The following is a 9066-nucleotide window of genomic DNA, read 5'->3' as shown; positions in this document are numbered from 1 at the left end:
CTCCCCCAGAAGACGAGGCGTTGGGTCAGCCTTCTCCAGGATCGGATAGCACGGAAGTATCGCCCGCCTCTCTCTCGTCCTAAAATTAGCTCCAGCCCCCTGCTTGGAGGGCGAGAGCGAACAGCGAAAGATGGGAGGATGGCCGGGAGGAGCTCTCCTTGGTCCTGATGGAAAACAGGCGCCTCCTCCTCCCGATGGGAAGCCAGCCCCTCTCGCCAATGACGTGATGGGCGGATGAGAGGGAAAGGGGAGCAGCCGGGAAGGGAAGGGAGGAAGACAGCGTCGGAAGAGAGGAGGACCTCATGTCGCCTGGAACAGGGAGGGGAAAGTCTGCCTCAGATGCATTCCACTCTCTCCCCTGCTCACTGTTTCCAGCACGGTGCGTTATGCAGGCGCAGCTCATCCATTCCCTACAACACCCCTGCGAGGTTGGCTTTTAAAAAGAGAAAATAGGCCCTGTCAGAACGGAACACAGGGACCCTGATCCCCACCCCACGGTGTTTTGATGCCTGAGGCAAATGTGTGTGTACACATACACACATTCACACACATATAGAATCATATAAATCTTCTTGCCCAACGTGGGGCACAAGCCTGAGATTAAGAGTCTCCTGCTCTAGCAACTGAGCTATCTATCCACACACACACACACACACACACACACACACACACACACACACACAATATATACACAAATTGCTTTCCTCACCGTGATACAACATGTCAGAAAGCTGTCCCGTAAAAGTCCAACTGGAAATGGGGAAGGTACAAGAACGTGGTACATATTTATTATTAGTTCAAAATGAGGAACTTCCCAGGAGTTACATCTGCCTGTCTCCCATTCTGCTCTTTTTACTGGCACCCAAGCCCGCTGTCTGAGGTAACCACTTTGCCTCACCTCAGTGTCTCTGACTAAAGTGAAAAATGGCCTCTTGCCCAGGGGCTATTAATGAAATGGAGGAAGGGCATGGATTTTGTTTATTTAATACATTTATATCCAAGGAGCTGAAAGCAAGATACTTGGCTCTCACCTGCCCATTTTATCCTCACAACAACTCTGTGAGGTAAATTATTAGGCAGAGAGATCATGACTGGCCCAAGACTACCCTGGTTGTGTCGAGATTTAAATCTTGGCCTCCTAGGTTGTAGTCTGACACTCTAACCATTTCGCCACAATAGCTCTCTAAGTTGAACTTAGGTCTCTGGGTTACTTGCTTTTGCCAGATTCATATTAGTTTAAATTGTCTAGACAATGACATCCGATAAATAGCAGTCCTATTAGGTTACAGATTCAATAGTCTTTAGCACAATCTCAAACATTGTTTGTTTGTTTGTTTGGCAGAGAGATGCTGGTGCGCCCTCTCTCTCTTTCTCTCTCTCTCTCTCTCTCTCTCAAACACACACAACATGTGCTCGTGCACATTCAGGCTGACTGGAGAAGAGGACCTCTGAACACAACCAGAGTGCTTCCTGTGGCTGAGTCACCAATGGCAGATCATTAAAATGGGCTCTTGCAGAACAGCACACTCAGAGGAACTAAACAGTGTGCATCCATTTCAAGTCACAGTTACATTTATAAAGAAAGCTTTGTGTTCTGTTTTGCTTTGTTAATCTACTACCAGCACCGTCCGTTAAGAGTTTGGGTGTAATCTTTGATACCTCCCTCTCAATGGAGGCGCAGATTACAGCTATAACAAAGGCGGCATTTTTTCATCTCCGCCAAGCTAAGCAGTTGGCTCCTTACCTCTCTCGCCCTGACCTAGCCACTGTGATCCACGCGACGGTCACCTCCAGACTGGATTATTGTAACTCGCTCTACGTGGGGCTGCCCTTGAGACTGACCCAGAAACTCCAGCGGGTGCAGAATGCCGCGGCGAGACTCCTTATGGGGTCTTCGCTGCGAGATCACATTCATCCGGTACTATACCAGCTGCACTGGCTCCCGGTGGAGTACAGGATCAGGTTTAAGGTGCTGGTTTTAACCTTTAAAGCCCTATACGGCCTAGGACCCTCGTACCTACGGGACCGCCTCTCCTGGTATGCCCCACAGAGAAACCTACGGTCTGCAAATAATAACATCCTCAAGGTCCCAGGCCTCAGAGAGGTTAGGCTGGCCTCAACTAGAGCCAGGGCCTTCTCGGCTGCAGCTCCAATCTGGTGGAATGCTCTGTCACAAGAGACTAGGGCCCTGCGGGACCTGACATCTTTCCGCAGGGCCTGCAAGACAGAGTTGTTCCGCCAGGCCTTTGGTCAGGGCGCAGCCTGACTCCCTCCTTTGGCAACCTGCACAGAATTTTGCTTAATTGGTTGCCATCAATTTGATTTTAATTAATTTTTATAATGAAATATTTTAGATTGTGTGACTATTTGACTGTTTGATTACTTGATTGTTGTTAGCCGCCCTGAGCCCGGCTTCGGCTGGGGAGGGCGGAATATAAATAAAATTAATTATTTATTATTATTATTATTATTATTATTATTATTATTATTATTATTATTACCTTTGTAGTTAACCAACAGGAGAAGGAAAGAGCTTGTTTCTCTCCTTCCACTGGGGACTGTTGTCGAGCACACACAAAAAGTCTCTTTAAAATTGGGTGGGGGGGTTGTTTTCCTTTGGGAATTCCCCCCCCCCTTTACCTTTAGTGTCTGACTGCTATGCTTGTGGTCAGCAAAATATCCTCCCCAGGTCTGTTCAACTGACCCTGAGGGTTTTTGTTTGACCTTGCTTATTTATTTATTTATTTATTTATTTATTTATTTATTTATTTACTTATTTCCCCAATAATTGTAGGCTGAGCTATTTGCTGTGCACCCACTTGAGAGCTTGTATATCTTGTTCACTCCTGCTCTCTGCTGGTGGACTTCAGTATAATCTGAATTTCTTCCAAGGAAGTGGAGGGGGGACGGGGGACGGGGGTGGGGGACGATGACTGTCTGTCCAGAAGGAAGATTCTGCCTCCTAATGGAGAAAAGGCCGAATTCTTCTGCTTCCTCCCAACTGCCTAGGCACAGCCACTAGGACTGCCAGTTGAGCAGTGGCAAATGGAAGGGAAACGGCCTGCTTTGCTGCCTTGCTTGCAACAGCAGGCTTGGTCTACAGCTGAAGCTTTTCATGGTATGAAGATGATAAACTTTACTGTCTGCGCATCAAGCTGCTTTTAAAGGCACAGGCACCAGGGAAGGCTCAAAAGTTGGGAACCTACGCACCCCCAGGGTGGAAGGTGCAGAGTTTAGAGTGAGGATGGGCTCACTGGAGCTTTGCCCCAGACCATGGCTTTTATTTTCTTATGTAGTAATGGAGGAAGCTGCATTATACAATTGCTCCATCTAGCTCTGTATGCTTTACACTGACTGTACCAAATGGTGTGAAGCCATATCATTGCTCCATCAGTTTTATCTGCAGTAGCTATCCAGGGAATCAGGCGGGTCTTTCATCACAACCCTACCCAGATCATGAACCTGGTTCCTTCTGCATGCAACACCTGTGTCCTGTCTCTGAGCTATATAGCCCTCCTTCTCTAATAGAAATGCCTGGATGTTATTTCTGTGCAGCCATTGAGCAATGACCATAACTGACCAACACTCAAGGAAACAGAGAGTCAGATCAGTTTCCCATTCAAGCTGTGCTACAACGCCCCCTTCTTCTGAGTGCAAAATGAGCCCTGGCATCATAGCACAGCATGAGCTAATGGTGCCTCATCATTTCCACATAATTTTTTGGACTGCAGAGAAAGGAGGGAGGGAAGCAGGGAGGTGCCCGGCTCCTGCTGGCCTGGCTGGCAACTGGAAGATAAAGCAGCCACTGGAAGAGGCTATTCCTCAGAGATAGGCCTAATCATAAAGCACCTAGTTACAGGGGGAGGAGACGGGCACCGCCCAAGCCCATCCATTTCCATGTTCACGCAAGGCTTGGCGCGTCTCCCTCTCACTTCTTTTCAAATATGTTGCTTCTTTTCAAATACCCCAGGTGAAATCTAATTGGCTGCATTTGCTCGCCACATAGTTCAAACCCGTCCAATGACAAGAGCCTCTTCTTTACTCTCTCGAAGGAAAAAAAGGGACTTGGAAAGTGCATTTCAGTTGACTAGAAGTATGCTGGTGTCCCTCCCTCCTTAAAAAAGCAAAACAAAACCCTGCCTGATTAGTTCTAGTCCATGTGGCATTCACATTGACCACCCTCTGCCAGTTCTGCAGCCTCCTTGCCCACCCACCAACCCTTAAGCTTTGCCAGATCACATCACTGCAGTGCAAAGTTTTAGTAGGTGCTGTCACTGCCACTGTCATTTGTGGTGCCTTTTATATTATTATGGTGGGTTGGTTATTATAAAGTTGTTTTTATATAGCATTTTGTGAAGCTGTGGTTCTTTTATAATTAAGAGTAGTCTAAAAATTTCAGCAAAATGACTGACTGACTGACTGACTGACTGAATGAATGAATGAATGCAAACCGTAACATGCAGAACACCATTACAGTGGTACCTTGGGTTACAGATGCTTCAGGTTACAAAAGCTTCAGGTACAGACTCTGCTAACCCAGAAATAGTACCTCGGGTTAAGAACTTTGCTTCAGGATGAGAACAGAAATTGTGCGGTGGCAGCGGAAGACCCCATTAGCTAAAGTGATACCTCAGATTAAGAACAGTTTCAGGTTAAGAACGGACCTCCAGAATGAATTAAGTTCTTAACCAGAGGTACCACTGTATTAAGATTCATGGGGCTTTAGACCTAGGAACACTACATCTGATACCTTCCTCATTCCCCAAAGAGCTGGTGTGCTGTGATGGTTAAGAGTATTGACAAGGGTTCAAATCTCCATTCCTTTGGCCAGTCGCTGTCTCTCAATCTAACCTCCCCCTACAGGGTTGTTGTGAGGAGAAAATGAGGAAGGAAGAACCCTGTACAATGCCTTGAGCACCTTAGAGGAGAAATTTGGTATAGACATGTAATCAATAAAATAAATAAGTAAAAGCACACAGCCTTTCCTGTCCATAAGCTTTATGTATAATTTAACCCCTGTCATATCCCCCCCTTTCCTCCCCTTTTTCCAAATGTGCATCATTTCTTCAGATTCTTGATTTTCATGCCGCAGCCAGTTTATCTTGTTGGGTTTTTTAGCAGCTTTGACTAATCTACTGGTACCTACCCCTTCTTTCTCCCTCCTTCCCACCTTGTCTTCTGAGTCCTCAGTCCTATTCACTCCTCATGCTTCACTTCCCTGCCTGCTCTGCTCTTGACCTCCAGCCTCATTCTAACTTTCCTTCCTGTACTCTCTTTCATTCCCTGTTGTTACACGAATAGGTCACTTCCCTACCTCCCAATCCTCATTCAGTATCTGTATGAAGTTGTAGTTCCTTCCAAATTGACAACTTTCTATGCCACCCTTCACCCGAGGATCACAGGGCAGTTTACAATATAAAAACACAAATACAGAACATAGTAACAACAAACAAACAAAAATACCCCAATGCACGGTTTAAGAGGCCATAGGTAGTTTAATTAGCCAAAGGCTAATTGCATAATCAGTATTAGAGTTCAACTAAAGTTCACCTTGGTTTCTATTTGAGTGAGCTTTCTTCTCTCATTATTGCTACCAAATATGGTTGCCAACTGACCGGTACAAAGGCTCAGTCTCTTCTCATGCTGGATTACCCAACAGGCAGACTGAGCAGGTGCTTAGGGCACCAGCAAAGCAGGGGCACACAAACACACAAAATTGTTTGGGAAAGATTTAGCGCTCAATCAGAGCAAATGGCAATGGATGAGCTCTTTGATTAGCTAGTCACTGTAAGGGTTATTTTGTTCTGGTTTCAATTGTGCTTTATGTTTTATTGTTGTAGGTGCCCTGATATTTTATGATACAGTGGTTGAGATGCCCTTGCTGGTAAAAAGGTAAAGGTACCCCTGACCGTTAGGTCCAGTTGTGGACGACTCTGGGGTTACGCGCTCATCTCTCTCTATAGGCCGAGGGAGCTGGCGTTTGTCCGCAGACAGCTTCCGGGTCATGTGGCCAGCGTGACTAAGCCACTTCTGGCGAACCAGAGCAGTGCACGGAAACGCCGTTTACCTTCCTGCCAGAGCTGTACCCATTTATCTACTTGCACTTTGACATGCTTTTGAACTGCTAGGTGGGCAGGAGCTGGGACCTAACAACAGGAGCTCACCCCGTTGCAGGAATTTGAACTGCCGACCTTCTGATCGGCAAGCCCTAGGCTCTGTGGTTTAGACCACAGCGCCACCCATGTCCCACCCTTGCTGGTACTTGGCTCCAATTAAATAATGAGTAAGCCACCAGAAAGAATGCATATCACTGTGCTGTGTTGCATTAGAAGTTGATGCACTCACTTATCCAGGGGGATTCAGTGGGTATAATAGTTGTTTGTTTAGTGTTTCCTGTAACTGTATGATGCATTTGAGTCTTGAATAGATAAACAGATGATAGATAGATGGATAGATAGATAGATAGATAGATAGATAGATAGATAGAGACACTACCCTTCATTCTAGTTAGAAATGAAAGGTGGCATACAGCAAATAGTGTCAGCATGAAACTCCAGTAGTTGATATGTGGAGCATGCACGTGCTCATTCATTACATTTTGCAAGGGATCCGAAGTTTTGTTCACTTGAGATAAGAATATACCCTTTTACCGGGCCTCCTCTCAGACTTCAGCTCCGCTTAGATTAGCAAATATCCCTGATGGCCATTTTGGATCCCCAATTCACAAATGCCAGCCTGGCAATATTAAGTGATCATGTGGCATTAAACCAGGAGCAGCAACTCCATGGCAGAGAGTGTGCTTTGAATTTAGCTGGAGCCCAGTAACGGAGCAAATGTTCTGCATGCAAAAATAAATAAATCCCAGGTTCATTCCATGGTATCTCCAGTTAGGATCTGCACGATATCCTACAGAACCGCTAGCAGTGGCTCCGCTTGGACAAATGGCCTCACCTAGTACAAAGCAGCATACTAAGAGCCTAATTTCACCCACTGGCCTCTCCAGTTAGGCAGTGCCAGAGAGCAAGGACTGTGAAATAGACCTCCTGCTTTCAGGCAGTGCTTATTGTATGCCATTTCTCATCTGCATACAGTGAATATTGATCAAATATGACAGAGACAAGCCAAATGGATGTTGTATTTTATTTGGTCATTAAGGGTGTTCAAGACGTTTCCTAGTTCGGAGACATGTCTGAAGCATTATGGTATGTTCTATTTTGACAAAAAATCCAAGAGTGGTCTGATTACTTACACTGAATTATTCCTCAGTAATTGTGGTGATAGTGAAAGATACAGCAAATTGAATGCACGTTTCCAAAAATTAGCAAGGAGAGACAAGCAGGCCTTCTTAAACGAGCAATGCAGAGAAATAGAGGAAAACAACAGAATGGGAAGAACCAGAGATCTGTTCAAGAAAATTGGAGATATGAAAGGAACATTTCATACAAAGATTACCATAATAAAGGACAAAAGTGGAAAGGACCTAACAGAAGCAGAAGACATCAAGAAGAGGTGGCAAGAATACACAGAGGAAATATACCAGAAAGATATGGATGGCTCGTACACCCCAGGTAGTGTGGTTGCTGACCTTGAGCCAGACATCCTGGAGAGTGAAGTCAAATGGGCCTTAGAAAGTACTGCAAATAACAAGGCCAGTGGAAGTGATGGTATTCCAGCTGAACTATTTAAAATTTTAAAAGATGATGCTATCAAGGTGCTACACTCAATATGCCAGCAAGTTTGGAAAACTCAGCAGTGGCCAGAGGATTGGAGAAGATCAGTCTACATCCCAATCCCAAAGAAGGGCAGTGCCAAAGAATGCTCCAACTACTGCACAATTACACTCATTTCACACGCTAGCAAGGTTGTGCTTAAAATTCTACAAGGAAGGCTCAAGCAGTATGTGGACCAAGAACTCCCAGAAGTGCAAGCTGGATTTAGAAGAGGCAGAGGAACCAGAGACCAAATTGCAAACATGCGCTGGATTATGGAGAAAGCTAGAGAGTTCCAGAAAGACATCTGCTTCTGCTTCATTGACTATGCAAAAGCCTTTGACTGTGTCGACCACAGCAAACTATGGCAAGTTCTTAAAGAAATGGGAGTGCCTGATCACCTCATCTGTCTCCTGAGAAATCTCTATGTGGGACAAGAAGCTACAGTTAGAACTGGATATGGAACAACTGATTGGTTCAAAATTGGGAAAGGAGTACGACAAGGCTGTATATTGTCTCCCTGCTTATTTAACTTATATGCAGAATTCATCATGCGAAAGGCTGGGCTGGATGAATCCGAAGCCGGAATTAAGATTGCCGGAAGAAATATCAACCACCTCAGATATGCAGATGACACAACCTTGATGGCAGAAAGTGAGGAGGAATTAAAGAACCTTTTATTGAGGGTGAAAGAGGAGAGCACAAAATATGGTCTGAAGCTCAACATCAAAAAAATGAAGACCATGGCCACTGGTTCCATCACCTCCTGGCAAATAGAAGGGGAAGAAATGGAGGCAGTGAGAGATTTTACTTTCTTGGGCTCCTTGATCACTGCAGATGGTGACAGCAGCCACAAAATTAAAAGATGCCTGCTTTTTGGGAGAAAAGCAATGGCAAACCTAGACAGCATCTTAAAAAGTAGAAACATCACCTTGCCAACAAAGGTCCGTATAGTAAAAGCTATGGTTTTCCCAGTAGTGATGTATGGAAGTGAGAGCTGGACCATAAAGAAGGCTGATCGCCGAAGAATAGATGCTTTTGAATTATGGTGCTGGAGGAGACTCTTGAGAGTCCCATGGACTGCAAGAAGATCAAACCTATCCATTCTGAACAAAATCAGCCCTGAGTGCTCACTGGAAGGACAGATTGTGAAGCTGAGGCTCCAACACTTTGGCCACCTCATGAGAAGAGAAGACTCCCTGGAAAAGACCCTGACGCTGGGAAAGATGGAGGGCACAAGGAGAAGGGGACGACAGAGGATGAGATGGTTGGATAGTGTTCTCGAAGCTACCACCATGAGTTTGACCAAGCTGCGGGAGGCAGTGGAAGACAGGAGTGCCTGGCATGCTCTGGTCCG

This window comes from Podarcis liolepis (genome assembly GCF_965112155.1).
Source record: "Podarcis liolepis genome assembly, chromosome: 13".
Taxonomy (NCBI): Eukaryota; Metazoa; Chordata; class Lepidosauria; order Squamata; family Lacertidae; genus Podarcis; species Podarcis liolepis.
Note: the sequence above shows the minus strand (reverse complement) of the source record.